Source organism: Ailuropoda melanoleuca, chromosome 19 (assembly GCF_002007445.2).
Source record: "Ailuropoda melanoleuca isolate Jingjing chromosome 19, ASM200744v2, whole genome shotgun sequence".
NCBI lineage: Eukaryota > Metazoa > Chordata > Mammalia > Carnivora > Ursidae > Ailuropoda > Ailuropoda melanoleuca.
Window position 1 is genome coordinate 23,885,815 of NC_048236.1, and position 20,310 is coordinate 23,906,124.

The window sequence follows — 20,310 nt, forward strand, 5'->3', positions numbered from 1 at the left end:
GACACATATTTCAGGGTCTTAATTGTAAGAAATACAAGTTCTGACATGCCTTAAGGTGACAGAGCTCATTATAGTTCTCTGAGTGATTTGGGATGAGCTCATGAAATCAGTGGGAAGAAGGTGACGAATGTGAGGACAAGTCAACAATAGAAAGTATCACCATTTCTTATCTGTCCTTGCATTTTTGGCTTTACTACTGGCACATGTTTTGCATATGTAAAAAGTTGAACATAGACTGCCCTCTCCCCAACAACACTCATTTTTCCCTCGAGCTCTTTCTGGTTTAGCTGTAGGAACTAGACTTAGCCCCATTTGTGGGCATTTTAAGAGGTTTGGGTAATTTGGCCAGCTGAGAAGAGATTATTTTGTAAACCAAGAAAGCAAGTGAATAATACCCTCGATATCTGGAGTGGATATAATTTGTTCCTGAAACGTGCATCATACTTACCTTAAAGCTTATGTGAACTAGCTATAATTCAAGATATGCCATTATTTTTATGAACCCATACCATAACCTCGAACATGTTTCTTGTCTGCTAAGTATACGGTATAATCTGACATCTGACTTTCTTTTTTCTTCTTCCACTTACACCTTAGCTCTTACGGAATCTCACTACATTGATGGTCTTTTTGGATGATTCATACTTTTAATTTTTCTCAAAGATTCAAATATGTTTTGACATTGGTAGTTCCATAAATCAGTAAAAAAAATTAGATAATAATAATAAAACAATAAAAAAATTTTTCTTTTGACTGCAGCAGACCAAAATAGTTTACTAACTTTCTAGTCAACCCAATTCAGAAAAACATATTCTTGTTAAAAAAGGAAAATGACATATATACTCCTTCTATTTAGATGCTACAGTCTTTGAAATTTTCTGTAACAAGAACAACAAAATAAGCATGCTTTTGGTGTATATTTATAGCTAAACCTTAAAACTCTAAGAGCAGTATTATTTCCAAGAGTAATTAAGTTATTCAGATTTTGGCCATATGGAATATAGTTGTAATAACTGCTTTAATGTTCTTTTTCTATGAATTCTTTCATCTATGACATTTTGGAGCCTGTTTCTATTGATTGATTTTTTTTTCCTTGAGAATGGGTCATATTTCCTCACTTCTTTGCATATCTTTAATTTTTGATTGGATGCCAAACAAGAATTTTATGTTGTTGGGTGCCGATATTTTGTTTTCTTTTAAGTATTCTTGAGCTTTACTGCGGTTTGCAGTTAAGTTACTTAAAAAGAGTTTGATCTTTTAAGATGTTCCTTTTAAGCTTAGTTAAGTGAGGTCAGAGTCACCTTTAAATGTAGGGCTGAATATTCCCCACTGCTGAGGAAATACTTTTCTAAATACTCTACATAATGCCTTTTGCATTATGAGTTTTTTTTTTATTCTAGCTGGTGAAATTATGAACTATTTTCAGCTCTGTGGGAACTCTGGAGATTGTTCTTCCTGCTCCTTTCTGGTGGCTCTCTTTCTGCTTCAGGTGGTCTCTTCATACATGGGTGCCCATCAGCACCCAGCTGAAAAGTCAAGGGAAATCCTCAGTGAATCTCCAGATATCTCTTTCTCTCCTCTCTCTCTCTCTCTCTCCCACCCCCCCCTCCCTCCCTCTTTCCCCCTTTCCCTCCTCCTCCTCTCCCTGTGCAGGTCTTCTCTCTTTGTGCAACTTTTTCCTATCCAGTATTTTTCCCTGCAAATTCTATCCACTGTGTCTTCTCAATTTCTTACCTCTGTCTCCTAGCTCAGGAAGGCCTTCAGACTCCCTGCACTGTGGCCTGGATACACTCTGATGGCAATAAGCTGGGGAAATCCTGTGGCTCACCTTTTTCCTTTCCCATCACTTGAAGATCACTTTTTTGTGCTATCTGTTGTCCAGGGTCTAAACGCTGTCCCATACATTTAGACTGATCTTTTAGTTGTCTAAGGATGGAGAGTAAATTTTATCCTGGTTACCTGTCTTGGTTGGAAGCAGAAATCCAGTTATTCAGATTTTAGATCTGCCAAAAAAATAATATAAAAATTTGAAAACTTATGGAGCTTACAGTAAGTTATGAGAGACTTCATTGTGCTCAAAAGTGAATCTGGAATCATTTAGATGTTTTGTAAGCCCAGTGACCAGAATGTGGATCTATTCTAGGTCCTCATTATGTCTCTGCATTGCAAAAATTGATATTCCAAAATTCTGTTGTACTACAAATCAAATTTTTGTAAGGAGGAATGAGCCAAAAAAAAAAAAAAACCCACTATTAACTACAGGTGGGACCAAAACAGTTTTGATATGTATGTTTATAGACATGCAAACATGTACACATTTTGTTTTGAATGGTGTTCTGACTGATAACAATAAAATGTTTGGATACAATAGATCTTATGATTAGTTGGATTCTTGGTTAAATTAACATTAATTTGATATGTCTTATTCTATGCCATGTGTTGAAGTCTTTCTAATATTTTATTTATTTACCTGGTAAATAAAGAAAATTCAGGGGCACCTGGGTGGCTCAGTCGGTTAAGCCTCTGACTCTTGATTTCAACTCAGGTCATCATCTCAGGATCATGAGATTGATCTCTGTGTCAGGCTCTGTGCTCAGTGGGGAGTCTGCTTGAGATTCTTTCTCTCCTTCTTCCTCTGCCCCTTCCCACCCCATGCATGTGCTCTCTCTCTCTCTTTCTCTCACTCTCTCTCTCAAATAAGTAAATAATAAATATTTTAAGAAAAGAAGAAAATTCAGTGTAATTTAGTATTTCTCATGTATCTATGATTCTAGCAGTATTTTCAGGTCACAGTGTTGAGCATCAATAACCACTTTGTCCTACTGTAGATGTATCCAGCATAGTTTAACAGGAGCTCCATTGTCAATGCACTGATTGGATAAAATATATTTAGCATCTAGAAAACTGAACACAAACATATTCTTTTTTTTTTTAAAGATTGTATTTATTTACTTGAGAGAAAGAGAATGAGCAGGGGGCTGGGGGTAGGGAAGCAGAGAGAGAGACAGTCTCCCAGCTGATCAGGGAGCCAGACCCGGGGCTCAATCCCAGGACCCTGGGATCATGATCTGAGCCGAAGGCAGACACTTAACTGACTGAGGCACCCAGTTGCCCCCACAAACATATTCTTGAATAAAGCCCAGCATATATAGTCAAGGGAAGGTCCCGGTAGGTCCTGGCTAATGGAGATTTGACAACTAGGAATCCAACAGAATGCAATAGGTGATTTGCAAGTAAAAAGAGATTTGGCAGTAAATGGGGGAATGTTCCAGATCCAGGAAGAATGTTATCTTTGGAAGGTCTGGGTATAAGTCATTTGGATAGACACATGGGAATTAGAACTTTAGTCTCTGAGGAAAATGGAGTAGAGAGGTACAGGCAAGGCCCTTTTCTTCAAGAACTGGTGGAATGAGAGGAGGGAACCTAGGTAAAAAAGGAGTTAATATCCAAAATATATAAAGAGCTCATACAATTCAATAGAAAAAAAAATCTGATTAAAAAGTGGCCAGAGGATCTGAATAGACATTTTTCCAAAGACGACATACAACTGGCCAACGGATATATGAAAAAGTGCTCAACATCAGGGAAATGTGAGTCAATACCATAATGAATGAATCAAAACCTCACACCTGTCCAAATGGATATTATAAAAAAGACAATAAATAAGTGATACTGAAGATATGGGGAAATGGGAACCCTTATGCACTGTTGGTGGGAATGTAAATTGGTGTAGCCACTATGGAAAACAATATGGAGGTTCTTCAAAAAAATTAAAATAACTACCATATGATCTGGTTAATTTCATTTCTGGGTATTTAGCTGAAGGAAACAAAAACTCTAACTCACAAAGATGTATGTACCCATGTTCATTGCAGCATATTTACAATGCTAAGATATGGAAGTAACCTAAGTGTCCATGAGTAGATGAATGAATAAAGAAAAAGTTGTGTGTGTGTATATATATATATATATATACACACACACAATGGAAAATTATTCAGCCTTAAAAAAATAATGAAATCTTGCAATTTGCAACAACATGGATGGACCTTGAGGGGCATTGTGCTAAGGGAGATAAATCAGACTGAGAAAGTAAAAAATTACATGATTTAATTTATATGTGGAACCATAAAAAAAAAAAACCCACCCAAATTCATAGATACAGAGCTTGGTAGTTGCCAGAGATGGGGAGTGGAGTGTGAAATAGGTGAAGGGGGTCAAAAGGTACGAAATTCCAGTTATGACATGCATAAGTCTTGAGGATATACTATGTAGCATAGTGACTATAGTTAAGAGTACTGTACTATATATTCAAATTTGCTAAGAGAGTAAATCTTGAAATTTCTCATCACAAGAAAAAAATATGTAAGTATATGTGGTGATGGACGTTAACATTGTGGTGATTATTTAGCAAAATATATATACATCAGATAATATTGCTGGACCTAAAACTAATATGACATCTGAAACTTATATATGTCAATTATATCTCAATTTTTAAAAAAAGAGTAAAAATGCCTAGTAATAGAAAATTACTTGGGTAAAGAGGTACTTGCTATAAGGCTGAGGGTTCCTCCAGAACTTTGCCTAAGGCTGTGTAGCTGACCTGTTTAATTTTGAGTAGGCTCAAACCTGAACATGTAAATGACTTTAGGTAGCAGTGTGAGACTCTTCAGAGGCAATGAGCCAAGCAGATTGTTACAATATTGTAGGATTTGTTGAATGTGCCATTCCAGACCTTTAAGTCAATTCAGTGCAACTCCACAAACATACACTGAGAGGGTATTGAAAAGATGTCCGAGGTGTGTCACACTGGGCTAATCCGTCTAACCTGCTCACAAAATTCTTCTGTATTAGTTCTCCTTGGGTTTCCAATCTTCAAGCCCTTCAACTATGTGCTCCCAGTTTCATTTCTTTTGATACTTGCCACCTTGCCCTGGATTACTGTTCTTGTTTGGGCTAGTCTTTTCAAATATGTTGGGCCTCCCTCCAGTACATGGTCTAGAAATTCATTTCTGATCCTTTACACATGGTAGATCTCATATGCCAGGCCATGAAGTGTCCCCTGGGACTAACTGGTGTGTGTCCTTTAACCACTTGATGAGCAGTCTTTGACCCTGAGTTTTATACTAGAAATGACTTGTTGAGTAAATCCCTGATATGGATCTGTTGTCTTTCATGCAATTCAATTCTCTTACATTAAACATCTCTTATGAGCCAGGGCACAGGCCTATGTGAATGATTAAGACTCAGTCTCCACAATTGGGAAGGTTGGAGCTTTAGCGTAAGGGACACACAGGTAGCATATAATTACATTAGAATGTGATGTTTGCTATGAAGAAATCTAGGGTGTCTTTGCTAAGATGAGGAGGGCATTTAACAAAGGAAGGAGACATTTATCACAGCTGGAGGGTAAAGGGAAGGGTAGAAAGTATAGGGGTGAGTGATCTTGTCATTTCTTTTTCTTAACAAAATGGGTGCAGATAAAGTCTCATCAGATGAAGTTTTACCATATGATGATAAGAAGTACAATTAAGTATGAAATACTTTAAGTGGGCAATTTTCATCACACTTTCATCTTGGGGTGTGGTTAGAGCCTAGTTTCAGGAATTATCAACCATTTATGGCTCTGGATATAATTTCTAGCTTTGCAATTTAGTGGCTATATTCACTTCTCTGAGCATTGGTGTCCCCATGTGTGATTATAGATAATCGTTACTCTGCAAGTGTGTCAGTTATCAAGTTACTGTCTCTCTGTTCCATATCCATCCTTTAATATATGCTCTGTGACAAAGGGATTCCTTTAAGCATTAAATTGGGCACAAATTAAGTTTTCTTGATAGGGGCTATTAGAAGGACATTGAGGAGGAAGGGTTTCTTGGGATTTCTGATGTGGGCTGGGGATATCAGCAGTGTGGATCTGAGGACATCTGGTGGAACCTGCCTCAGTCATAGGCCCGAAATGCTATCCTTCTGTGATTTTGCAGCTCTGGGTGATGATATCCTTTCTGTAGACCTCTCCACATGGAACCCAGAGCTCTATGCAGCCTGCATGCAGCCACCATAGGCAGAGCATCACATAACAGGTAGTGTTCCTTCTGCAGACTTCCTGCATCCCTCACACTCTGAAGGCCTCTGCCTTGGGCAGCTCCTAGACTCCCATTGCATACCCTGGCCAGTTGCTGAGAGCCTGCTCTCTCCCCGCATTCTGGAAGGTGTTCTGCTGTTTGCCCAGCAACTCCAGACCTATTCCAGCCTGGCCAAATCAGCAAATTTCTCTGCTGTCCTGTGACTAAAGCATACCTACTCCAACAAAGTCTGATCCTCCTTCAAGTTTGTCCTTCCTTGGATGCTCTCTCTCAGCCTTGTGATACATACAGGGTTTCTTCTGATCTTACAGTTATTCTTTTATCGTAGTTTAATTATCCTTTTGTATCAGCTTCCCCTGTTTAAACCACTGTGCTGTTTCTATCTCCTGATTGGACCCAGACTGCTACAGCAGCAAGTTTATCATAAGGATTACACGAAACAACATTTGGCATATAAATGATAGCAATTATAGCTAATCATGTTTCTTCTTCCCTCTCTCATAACACAAACCCAAAAGTTTTTTTAATAAGAGTGTGTGTGGGGGTGTGTGTGGGTGTGTGTGTGGGTTGTGTTGGGGGGGGGGCTGTGTGTATATGTGTATTTGAGATCTGGTATGTATGTGTGAGACTCTACAAAATGTTAGCTGTGCTTCTCCTTATTCAGTGTTCTACTATCAGTTATTACCAGAAATGTAGAATTTAGATTTGGAAGGCAGCTTTAAGATCATCTAGTTTAACTGCACATAAAGGAATTGATTAACAGGAGGCTAAGATTCTTGTTCAAGGTCACACAGTTAGTTCTGGGTGGAACCTGTATTATAAGAAGCCATCTATCCTGAGGACATGTCCAGGAGTTTTCTCTATACCTGGAATTCACTCTCCAAACAAGTTTAAAATACAGAGTAATCTAGATGGCTATATTAGTTTTCTAGGGCTGCCATAACAAATCACCACAGGCTGGGTGGTTTAAAGCAGCAGAAATTTATTCTCTCACAGTTCTGTAAACTGTAAGTTCAAAAGCTGGCAGGGCTCTGCTTTCTCTGCGGGTCTAGGAGAGAATTGTTCTTTGCCTCTTCCAGATTCTGGTGACCATCAGCATTCTTAGACTTGTGGCTGCATCACTGCTTCTGTCCTCATATTGCCTTTTCTTCTATGTGTTTGATTTCTTCTCTTTATGTCTCTTATAAAAACACTTGTCATTGAATTTAGGACCCACCTGCATAATCCAAAATTATCTTCTCAAGATCCTTAATTACATTTGCAAAGGCCTTTTTCCAAATAAGGTAATATCACAGCTTCTAGAGTTTGGGACATAGACATATCTATTTTGTGGCCACCGTTCAGCCCACTACAAAGTTGTTTTTTTTTTTTAAATTTAGATTCCCAAGTCACCATGATATATTACTCTATTAGCTCAGTTAATAAACCTAGATATGTTTTTCCAGTAGTTATTTATTCCATGGGCATATTACTTAGTGAAATGATTTGCTTAGGTCTTGTAATAACAGCCATGCTATGTGAACTTCACTTGGGAGACATTTAGTCTTTCCACTATTAGGCATTATAGCCAAGTGTTTCACGCTGAGCCTAATGCAAACTCATGTTTGAGGGGGAGTAGACAATGCCACAATGTAATACACCCTGAATTAATATTTTCCCCACACAGTCAGGCAGCTGCTTCTTTCCACTAATATCTGGGGCTAGTTAAGATTTAGAAAATATACTTGAATCTCTGAGAGCTTCCAGGAGGTGTTACGACGTCTGGGAAGAACTGATGTCAGTGATCACATGGACTCGTCTGTTTGGTATATTCTGTAGATGTTTAATCACCAGATTCCTTCAGAGTTGCAAGCATAACCCATTATTTCTGTGTGTGTTAAACTGAAATGCTGTAGAATATTTCCTCCTATGTTCCATAGCTTTTCCCCTTTTTCTTCCTCATATCACCTCATATTAATCCTATTTAGGTAGAAGTGTTTTTTAAATTAAATGAGGTTTATTTTGAGCATAATAATTGGCACTGCTTAAGCATTAAGACTATGTGCTCTGGTTGTGAAAGAGGGAGAAAGACATGTTTCTCACGTAGAAAATTGGTTAAAAGACGTGTTAGATTCAGGGGGAATACCTCTGTTATTACTAATTAACTCTGGAATGTAGACAGCTGGGGATGCAAGGGAACTACCCCTTCTCACCACCCAAACTGGGTTCAACTCCATAACATTGTGTCCTCTATTAGGTCGTTTTGTTCTATTTCTTACTGGTACTGGTGATAAAGAAGGGATATGATTTTTAGAAAATTTAGTGGTGGCGATCTTTTCTTCCCCATATGTTTGTGTTTATTATTTGAGGATATGCCGGGAGTGATGACTTATTCTAAGCCAATTTTAGGACTTCTAAGACACAAATTAAGTTGAATTGACTGAAAACTAAATTCAGATGATTGTATTTGTCAAACTAAATGTCAAAGCACAACAAATTGTATCTTCTTTTCTTGCAACAGCTAAAAACAAAAACAAAAACTAAACCCTGCCTCCCAGAAAACAGAATTCCCTACATAGAATATTTATTTTTTTCCTCCTGACAGTTAGATGAAACTGAGTATCACCAATTATTCCTATATGTGTTTTCTAACAAGAAAAACTCAGAATCTCTTCTCCATGCACATAGATGCAAAAGACCTCAATAAAGGACAAAGCCACGAGTATTTGTTCTTGACACACAAATGCCTTGGACATCTTCCCTCTTTCTGTTTAAAGGCCTCTCTTGAAACACAAATCCCTTTTGCTTTCCTTTTGTCACTGCAGCCACAGCCATGAGCATGCTCAGGTTTCAGAAGAGGCTTGCCTCCAGTGTCCTCTGCTATGGCAAAACAATTATCTGTTTGGACCCCAATGAGACCAATGAAATCACCAGTACCAACTCCTGTCAGCAGATCCAGAAACTGTTCAAAGATGGGCTGATCATCTGAAAACCTGTGACTGTCCATTCCCAGGCTTGGTGCCAGAAAATGCTTCGGTCCATGAGAGGGCTGGGATGTGGGCATTGGTAAGAGAAAATGTACTGCCAAGTCTTGAATGCCTGAGAAGGTAACCTGGATGAAGAGGATAAGAATTCTGCACCAGCTACTCAGAAGATACCAAGCATCTAAGAAGATTGACTGCTGTGTTCTTGAAAGTAATGGGTAACGTATTCAAAAACAAGCAGATTCTCCTGGAACACATCCATAAGCTGAAGGTAGACATGGCTCAGAAGAAGCTTCTGGCTCACCAGCCTGAGGCCTGCAGATCTAAGACCAAGGAAGCATGCAAGTGCTATGAAAAGCAGCTTCAGGGCCAGAAGGAGGAAATTATCAAGATTCTGTCCAAGGAGGAAGAGGCCAAGAAATAAAACTCCCTTTCTTTTGTCTGTATATAGTGGTTTCAGCAATTACACAGATCAGTTACTTAATAAAAGAGACCTTTATCTGGAAAAAAAAAAAAGAAAGGAATACAAAGCCCTTTTAATTCTTATGATTTCAGATGGAAAGTCTCTATCAGGATGTTCTCTTACATCTGCAAATATCTTTTTCCACAGGAAGATGTTGACAGACAACAGCAATAGCAGTTAGTGAGAGACTGGAGGGCGCCTGGCAGGGAGGTGTGTTTGAGAACCTGGAAGGCTTCTTGGTCTTGCCATGTTCACAGCTCAGTTGATGTATCTCCAGGAAGATGAGAAAGGAATGGGTCAGAAAGTGGAGGTTCTTCAGCTTGACTAAAGGATGCTCGTTATGTTTTCCAGTACTAAACTCATGGCCTCTTGCCTTCCCCCTTTTCTTTGGCCCTATCTTTTTCCTTTTCTATCCTGGCCATAATCCTTCCACATAATCCTTTCCCTTCCACTGCACACTAGAAAAGTCTAAGCATTCATTCATTCAACACATATTAATTGGATTTAATTATATGCTCTATACTATGTTAGATGATGGATAAAAACAAAATGCTAGTTCACATGGATCCTCTGGTCTAGCAGTTAAATTAGGTTCTGAACTAATAGTTATGTGTTTCACAAGGTGGTAGAGTTTTTCACCAGAATTCCAGAAGTCTGTTCCCTATAAGGGAAGATCCTCAGTAAGTTAAATCAGATTCCACAGCCAGGGCTGAGTATAAGAGATAGGGTCCCAAGCAGAGTGGCAAAATGGAGGGAGCAGAGCTGAAAAGGAAGCACATAGATAGGCAAGGGACTGGGAGAAAGAAGAAATTTTGTATCTGCATAAAGTGAGATGTTTTAAAGAGATAGACAAGTATCTGAAGTGTTTTTTGGAAAGCTCTCTGCATGACACACTATATAAATCCCCTGGGCTTTTAAGGTGAAACAAATAAAAGTGGTTGTTCTTATTCTTCCAGGTTTCTGTATTGGGATTTTCATTTGTGTTTGTGTTTCTGGGTAACAACATAAAATGAGTGCAGTGACTAAGAGAAATACAAAATGCTAGACTAGCCCACAAAAGGTAGGGTGGGGGGGGGCTCTTCCCCCATCAACTCATCATCTCTCTCTACCTTTGTCTCTGCTACGTAAATGTGTAGAGCTTTGTTATACAATTGAAGTAAATTGTTATTAGCTTAATATAGACTGTTTAAACTATAAGATGTATTATGAAAGTCTCATGGTAATCACAAAGCAAAATCTATAATAAATACAAAAAATAAAGACAACGAATCAAGGCTAACACTATAAAAATAATCAATTTATAAAGAAAGTCAGTAAGGGTGGGAGAAAGAAATGAAAGAACTATAAAACAGTCAGGAAACAATGAACTAAATGGCAATAGTAAGTCTTTATCAATAATTACTCTAAATGTAAATGGCTTAAATTCTCCAACTAAAAGACACAAGTGGCTGAATGGACTTAAAAACTCAACTATATTCTGCCTACAAGAGACTCACTTAAGCTTTAGGGACACTCACAGGCTGAAAGTCAAGGGATAGGAAAAGGTATTCCATGCAAGTGGAAACCAAAAGAGAGAAGGAGTAGCTATACTTATATCAGACAAATGGACTTTAAGTGAAAAGCTCTAACAAGAGACAAAGAAGGTCATTATATAATGATAAAGGAGGTCAATTCATCAAGAGGATATAACAATTTAAATACATATGTACCCAATATTGGAGCACTTAAGCATATTCAACAAGTATTAACAAATCTGAAGGCAGAAATAGACTGCAACGCAATGATAGTAGGGGACATCAATACCCCACTTTCAACAATGGATAGATTATCCAGACAGAAAATCAATAAGGAAATAATGGATTTGAACTACACTTTAAACCAAATGCACCTAACAGACCTATACAGAATATTCCATTCAACAAGCAGCAGAATATATATTCTTCTGAAGTGTACATGGACCATTCTCTGGATTAGATATGTTAGGCCACAGAACAAGTCTTAACAAATTTTCTCCACCTCAGCATAGTACTGGAAGGCCTAGCCAGAGCAACTAGGCAAGAAAAAAAAAAAAAAAAAGAAAGAAAGACATCCAAATTGGAAAGGAAGAAGTAACATCTGTTTGCAGATGACATGATCTTATATGTGGAAAACCCTAAAGGCTTCACTGTTACAACTAATAAATAAATTCAATAAAGTTGCAGGATACAAAATCAATATACACAAATCAGTTGTGTTTCTATATACTAACAACAAATTATCTGAAAGAGAAATTAAGAAAGCAGTCCCATCTACAATAGCATCAAAAATAATAAAATACTTAGGAATACATTTAATTAAGACCTGAAAATGATCAGACGTTGATGAAAGAAATTGAAGAAGACATAAGTAAATAGAAAGATAGCTCATGTTCTTAGATTGGAAGAAATAATATTGCTAAAGTATCCATACTACCCAAGGTGATATATAATGCAATCCCTATCAAAATTTCAATGGTATTTTCCCCAAAAATAGAAAAAACTATTCCAAAACTTGTATGCAACCACAAGTAATCTTGAGAAAGAACAAAACTAGAGGCATCACACTTCCTGATTTCAAACTATATTACAAAACTACAGTAATAAGAACAGTATGGTGCTGGCATAAAAACAGGCACATAAACCAGTGAAACAGAATTGAGAGCCCAGAATAAACCCATGCATTTATAGTCAATTAATCTTTGACAAGGGCACCAAGCATACACAGTGGAGAAAAGGTGGTTTCTTTAATAAAAATAGATATCCACATGCAAAAAACTGAAAGCAGACCAAAAAGCAGACAAAAGCACAAGCAACAAAGGCTAAGATAAGTGGGTCTACATCAAAGTAAAGATCTTCTGCGCAACAAAGGAAACAATCAATTAAATGAAAAGACAACCTATAGAATGGGTGAAAATACAAATCATATATCTGATAAAAGGTTCATGTCCAGAATATAGAAACAACTCATAAATCTCAATAGCAAAAAAGCAAATAATACAATTGCACAACAAGCAAAGGACCTGAATAGAAATGTTTCCAAAGAAGACATAGAAGTGACCAATGGGTACATGTAAAACATGCTCAACATCACTAATCATCAGAGAATTTCAAATAAAAATCACATGGAGATATCAGCTCACACCTATTAGGATAGCTATTATCAAAAGACAAGGGATAACAAAAGTTGGTGAGGATGTAAAGAAAAGGGAACCATTGTGCATTGTTGGTGGGAATGTAAATTGGTGCAGCCACAATGGAAAACACTATGGAGTTCCCTCGAAAAACTAAAAGAGAGCTACCGTATGATCCAGCAATCCCATTATTGGGTATAATTCCAAAGAAAATGAAATCAGTATCTCAAAAAGGTATCTGCACTCCCATGTTCATTGCAGCATTATTCTCAAAAGCCAACATATGGAAATGACCTAAATGTCCTTTGACAGATGAATGGATAAAGAAGGTGTGTACACACACACACACACACACACACACACAGAGTAATATCATTCAGCTATAAAATAGAAGAAATTCTGCCATTTGTGACAACATGGATGAATCTCAGTGGCATTATGCTAAGTGAAATAAGCCAGACAAAGACAAATACTGTATGGTATCACCTACATGTGACATCTAAGAAAGAAAAGCTGATTTCATAGGAATAGAAAATAAAATGATGGTTTCCAGGGGCAGGGGTGAGGGGAAAATGAGGAGATATAGGTCAAAGGGTATTTCTAACTTTCAATTACAAAAAATTCTGAGAGTCTAATGTACAATATGTTAATCATCTTGATCTTGGTAATCATTTCTCAGCATATATGTATATCAAATCATCACATCATATGCTTTAAATATACGCAATTCTATTTGTCAATTATTCCTCAATTATGTTAGAATAAAAAGTAAATAAAATATATACAAAGATGTTAAAGCATCTCATGCTATTTGACGCAACATGTTTGGAGTAGGATAGCCTTACATAATCAGAGAGGCAAACAAATATTCTTTTAAAGATTTTCATTCTATTATATCATTCATAATAGTGATAAGTAAGAGGGGCACCTGGGTGACTCAGTCGGTTAAGCACTGCCTTGGGCTCAGGTCATGGTCTTGGGGTCCTGGAATTGAGCCCCGCATCGGGCTCCCTGCTCAGCAGGGAATCTGATTCTCCCTCTCCCTCTGCCTCTGTTGCCCACTCATGCTCTCTCTCTCTCAAATAAATACATAAAATCTTTAAAAAAATAGTGAGAAATAAGGAACTCCAAAGTCTGAAACATAGGATATTAGTTTAATAAATTATGAAATACATATATTATTATTCACTAATTATGCATAAAAATAATGTCCTGAAAAATATTTAGGAAATAGAAATGTTTACTATAAAGGTTTAAAAAATGTTTAGAGCAATACACAGAACTTTATGTGCTATGTATTATTCCAATCTTATATTTATAAAAATTATTGATCCTCAAAATGGTTTTAAAAAAGTAAGAGGAAATACTAAAAAAAACTAATATCTGGAGTGAGTGGAATTAGGAGTGTTATTTCTTTACATTTTATTTAATTTTAACATTTTAAAAATTATATGCATTATTTAAATAATCAGGAAAAAATAATAAATGTTACAAACTGTTCAGATTATAATAACAACACTCAGAAAAATCTGATTTGCCTTAATACAGCATATCAGGAGCTATTAAATTGCAGGTGTTTCTGTTGTTGTCAATGTCAATACCTCACAGTTATCTTTCTTCTACTGTTTTTTTCTTTTTTCCAATATCCTTCTACTTTCTATTTGGTGGTCTAATTCTTGGCATTTTAAAAAATATGTAACTCATTTCTTCAATCGTGGTTTTTTTGATAATACATAAATTACCATTTTTTCCTCTTCTTTCTTAGATATCTTGACTTTGTTGCCTTTATTTTAAGCTTTTCAGTTATTCACCTTGGAGCATGTGGCTTCTGCTTTTTATTGTTTTCAGTTGGGGGGAGGGTGTGGAAGAGCTCTCACTTCATATAGTAACTCAGAAATCTAAGAACATAGAATGTGAGCCCGGGCTATTTATTGTGTACTTTATGTTAACAAGTAATTCTTTTAAGTTTTATAACTAGAAGACATTTTGAATTCAACCCATTTATTCTTGCTTTTGTGTCTTGCATTCAAAAGTGAATAAACTTAAGTTTGGAGGGGCTAAGTAATTGGCCTGGAATCTGAGACTTTGTTAACTGCTGAGATGTTTAGGACTCCAGTGTTCTTTTTCTATAAGATGCTCCTGTTCTTCCTTCCTCTGCAACTTCCAAACCCATAAAATGGTGTTAACTTTTAGTTCCCCAATATTATCATGCCATGACATCTCTTTGCAGATGAGAGGATTATCATTTAATAGAGCTCATAAATGATGATAGAAAAGGCGAAATCTGAAAACACATATGTAATATCAGGACCAAATGCTAGAATATAGGTTATATTTAGCATCATCAATAAGTGTATAGATTCTGATTATTTTAATACCAAACAAATTATGTAAGGGTTTCTACTGTGACTGCGTCAACTTGAATATGACAAAAACTGAACACCTCATTTTCCTACCCACTTCCCAAAGCTACACCATCTAGCCTGTTGAACAAGCCAGAAATCAGGTATTCTGTCCCCTCTCCCTCTCCCACCATTTTTATCCAGTCTACCATAAGGCACTAACAGTATTAACCTCCCATGGTCTCTTGAATCCATTCACTTTTCTGCCTCCATCGCCACTGCCCCCTCTCCCACCAGTCCCAGCCCTATCATCTCCTAGAGGCTCTTGCAGAACTTCCAGACATCCACCTTCACACTCAAGATGGTCTTTGGGAAATGCAAATCCTATCACTAGACAGTCCTGCCAACAAATTCAGTGGCTTCCTTCACTCTAAGGGTACAGGGAAAATACTGAACATGGACCTCAAGGCCCACTCTTTATTTTTATTGTCTCACTCTGTCCTTGCTCTTGCCAGCGTTCAGGTTTCCTGTCCCTGGTACTCACTGTGCTCCCCCTTGCCTCCAGGGTTGTGCATATGTTGTTTTCTCTGCCCAGGTACAGTTCCTGCATCCTTTGTCCCTAAGGGACTCCTACTCGGTCTTCAGATCTTTGTGTAATCTTAGCTTCCATCCTACCATGGGAAAAAATATGACTATTATGTGTTGTTATAGCTCCTTCCTCCTTGCCTTCCCAGTGGGCTCACTATTTTCATTTTCCATTTATTTGTCAGTTAGTTTTATTAATGTCTTATTTCTATTCAACTGCAGGCTCTAGTTTTGCTCCTACCATATAGAAGATGCTCAGTAACCTTTTCTGGAATGAGAAAATCAATGAACATGTATTTAATATTCCACAAGAATTACATTTATATTAGACAGCCACATTCACTTCTCCTGGTGCTTCTTTTTGGGGAAGGGGCTGACTTACATATAAGCAGATATTTATCTTTTAACTTCAGGGAAATGTTGGAGAAAATCATACAACTATATGGGCTGTTGAATTCCAAGACTTATACTGTCCAATCTCAGTTGGATACTGAGTGGCACTTAGCAATCCTTGGCACACACTTGTGCAGCACACTCTCCCATTCCCACAGCTACTCATTCACATTGTTTTTTTTAGCTTGACTACTCTTCCCACATGGACTTCATCATTCTCAGCTGTGGGTATGGAAAAAAAATAATTCTATCAGGTTTGAAATGCTCCCTATATGCACATTTACACTTGTTCCTGTCCTTATTCCCTCCCCTCCCATCCAAGACTAATCCGTGCACTTGGGTTCTAAATCCCACTTCCTCTCATTCTCTTTAGGGCCTCACTGGATCAATTTGTCAGCCTTTCTTTTGTATTTTCATCTCCTCTTGCCAGTAGCTTCAACCCTCCAATATACACATTTTATAAACACAAATGTTACAAACAAAATGTAGTATAAAAATACATCATAACAAAACCAGAAACTCCTTTTTTTGTAAAATGTCGGAAAATTAGATGCACCTTATTCTAAAAGTCTGAACATTTGACTTTTGCTAAGAGCATCTACACCAGTAGTTCCGGTAATATTTTCTCTCTCTTGAACCCTCCAGCTTCTTATTTGACAGAGAGAGACAGCCAGTGAGAGAGGGAACCACAAGCAGGGGAAGTGGGAGAGGAAGAAGCAGGCTCCCAGTGGAGGAGCCTGATGTGGGGCTCGATCCCATAATGCCGGGATCACGCCCTGAGCCGAAGGCAGACGATTAATGACTGAGACACCCAGGCGCCCCAAGGGGCATAATTTTTTTGAATAATCAATTTTTTCATTTTTTATTTATGCCCATAATCTGCAAAATATTTCTGGCAATATCTCCCATCTTAAAGAAAAACAACAGTAAATTCTCAACTGCACAGAACTAGCTCTCGCTGAGGCCATTGCTGACCTCTGCATTGCCAAATTCAATGCTTGATTCTCAGTCATCCGTGTCCTTGAACTATGAGTAGCATTTGACAGAGTTGATCACTTCCTCCCTGAAACATTTTCTTCACTTGCTTTCCAACACACTTCTTTCCAAGCTTTTCTCTTAATGTCTATTCGTAGACTCCAGTGCTGGTTCCTTTCCATCCCCCCCCCCAACCTCTCAATACTGTAGTGCCCCATGGCTCCATTTATGTACTTACTTTCCTTACCATCCAGCCTTGCACTAGTCAACCTCATCTTGCACTCTGGCTGAGGATAACATCTGTCTGCCAGTGACTTCTAATTTTACATCTCCAGTCTGTTCAATGATATACACAATTAGTAAATACACTTGGATGTCTAATAGCAATCTCAAACTGTATCTGGGCAAAGCCAAATCCTTGACTCCAACCCTCCTTACCTGAAACCTGCTTCTCCTCCAATACTTCTCACTTTTGCAAAAAGCAATTCCATTCTTCCAGTTCAGACCAAAAACCTTAGAGCTTTCCTTACCTTCTGTTTTTATCATATCCTACATACGATTGATCAATAAGTCTTTTTGGCTAAACCTTTAAAACACATTGACAATCTAACCACTCTGACCACTTTCACTATTACTACCTGTCATCTGGATTATTGTAATAACCTTGTAACTGGTCTCCTGCTTTACCCTTCCTTGCTACACCCAGCATACACACACACACAGAGCCCATCTGGTCTTCACAAAGCAATGAGACATATTTATAAAATATTTATTATAAATATTACTGATAGATGTATACAACACAATTTGCAGATGATAATAAAATATACACAGAATGCTTTTGACTTTTGCCAAAACCAGTAACTGCTTAGTATTTTCACACTGTTAAAACAAGTTAGTTGTCAAAGTCCGGATGAGGTATAGTTATTTAATGCAGTGTCTTATCGTACTAGTAGTTCCCAAATTACAGGCCACAGACCAATTTATCAGAATCACTTAAGGGACCTAAAAAAAGATAGATTCTTGGGACCCATGTTAGACTGCTGAGCCAGAATCTCAGGGTTTGGGAACTAAGAATGTGTATTTATTTTTTAAGGTCTATGAAAAAGCCATAGCTGTATACCATGTCCCAGTGACTGTTATCCAAGCCTCTATTTGAAATACCATTGTGATAAGAAACTTGATCTGAAAGACTTTTTTTAAATGTAAGTTAGATACGGTCACTCCTGTATTGCAGATCTGTCCAGTGGCTTTCTGCAAAGTGAAAGCCTTTAGATGCTCTAGATCCCTACTACTTCTCTGGTCTCACTTCCTTCCACTTTTCCCCTCCTCCATTCTGTTCCAGCCGCACTGGGCTCTTTGCTGTACCGCGACACTCTGAGCATAGCCTCAGCCAAGGGCTTTGTACTTGGTGATTTCCTTTCCCTGGAACACTCTTCCTCCAGGTAACTTCTTGCCTCTACCTTCATTCTGCGATCTTTTCAAATGTCACTTCATCGGCAATGCCTTCCATGACCAACAGATACAAATAGCCCCTCTCTCACTCTACCCTCAGGGTATTCTGATTCCGCTTTTGCTGCTGCTTTATTTTTCTTCACAGCATAGTGTTTGTCTTAAGCTCCTCTCCTCTAGATTCACTTTTCTAAACAAAAAACAAAAAACAAAAAAACCTTACTTCTGCTTGCTAATTGATGAGTACCTTCTTATTCTTAAAATACTCCAGGTCACATCCTGGAATTGAGAAATCCTCTTCTGTACCCACACTTTCCCTTCTATCCACTAATCATGCCTTTTCATAGTTCTTTGTGGTGACACCTCCTGTTTCCACATTCCATTTTCCCTCCTGGTTGGACTTAGCTACTTGGCTGACTCCCACATATAACTCCTCTCTTGCATGCACGCCACCCTCACTATTTGTTTCCCAAGTGCTGTGCTCGTGAGCATTCCTATAAAAAAAGCCCAGCCAGAATTGTGCCCACTGGCTTTCCCCTGTAAATCAGTGCTTGCCCTGAGGTGGGTTGCATGACCCTTCTCAGCGCTAGCCAGTTCATCTCCCTGATTCACTGTAGCATCCTTTTCTTTCAGTGACCACTCTCAACCCTTTCTTACTCCCCTTAAGGATTCATTTCTACTCCAGTGTTTCTGGAAAGGTCCCTTTTGCTTTACCTCATGGATGGGTAAAGATCACCAATCCCTTGCTTACTTTCTTCTACACAAAATAAGGTAACGTACACTAAACAAAAACAAAAACAAAATCTCTCGATATTTTCTCCTCTCTGTTGACTCATACCTCAGTAGAAGCTGTTTCCTGTGATTTATTATCACATTCTTTGATTATCTTGTCTTTTTTGTTTTATTCTACTCTCAATTGCTTTCTTACCATACTGGTTCCTTTTCACAACCTTTAGAGGAATATTTTTAACAATTAAACCCCAAAGCAAATAAAATTCCAATGTGTTCTCTCCAGTATGGCCAAGGGGATTTTCCCCAGCACAGTCTGGCCATGTACCAGATTTCCCTTCCATGCACCTCATTTCACTTCTCAGGGCTTAGAATGCATGTGAAATTCTCATGGGCTTGGTCTCTCTGGCCTCTCTCTCCCCAGTTCCCCTCCTTTGTCAATTCTACACCCTTCTCTCCTTTCTGTGATAGCTTAACTTCTTGAAAGAAAAAGTTCCACCGTCTAACTAACCTCAATTTCTACTCCTTCCTTCCTCCTTCCCCTCTTCCTTTCTTTTTCAGCATTCCACAGAGCCTGCTCTCAGAAAGGTTGCTAGAGATCCCAAAGAATGAGTCAAATCTGGTGATGTGTCCTCTATTCTATAGCATTCACTGTAGTGTTTGATGATACTGTCCAACTTTCTTCTTAAATTTTTTCTTTTCCATTGATTTTCAAAGAATGAATTACTTTTTGTGATTTCTCCTCCTATCTCTGAGTTTACTCTTTTTATGTCTTCTTTCTGGGTCATCTTTCTTTTTCTACCCCCTAAATATAGATGTTTCCCTCAGAGTTCTCTCCCATGTACAGTTGACCCTTGAATTACGTGGGAGTTAGGGACACCAGCCCCTGTGTGGTCAAAAATCCACATATAAATTTTGACTCCTCAAAAACTTAACTACCAAGAGCCTACTCTTGACTAGAAGCCTTGCTGATAACATGAAGAATCTATTAACACATATTTTGCATGCCATATATATATATATATATATATATATATATAATATACCATATTCTTACAATAAAGTAAGATAGAGAAAATAAAATGTTATTAAGAAAATCATAAGGGAGGAGGTTAAGATGGCGGAGGAGTAGGGGACACCTTTTTCAGCCGGTCCCCTGAGTTGAGCTGGA

At 37.9% G+C, this 20,310-nt stretch overlaps 1 protein-coding gene and 1 pseudogene across 1 annotated transcript in view; both read left to right on the forward strand.

The window, feature by feature from the left end:
• The window catches only part of LOC117797144, a 28,094-nt pseudogene extending 17,597 nt beyond the window's left edge, over positions 1–10,497 (forward strand).
• The window catches only part of RIMS1 (regulating synaptic membrane exocytosis 1), a 721,356-nt gene that overhangs the window by 17,618 nt on the left and 683,428 nt on the right, over positions 1–20,310 (forward strand). The gene's annotated exons all lie outside the window — the stretch shown is intronic.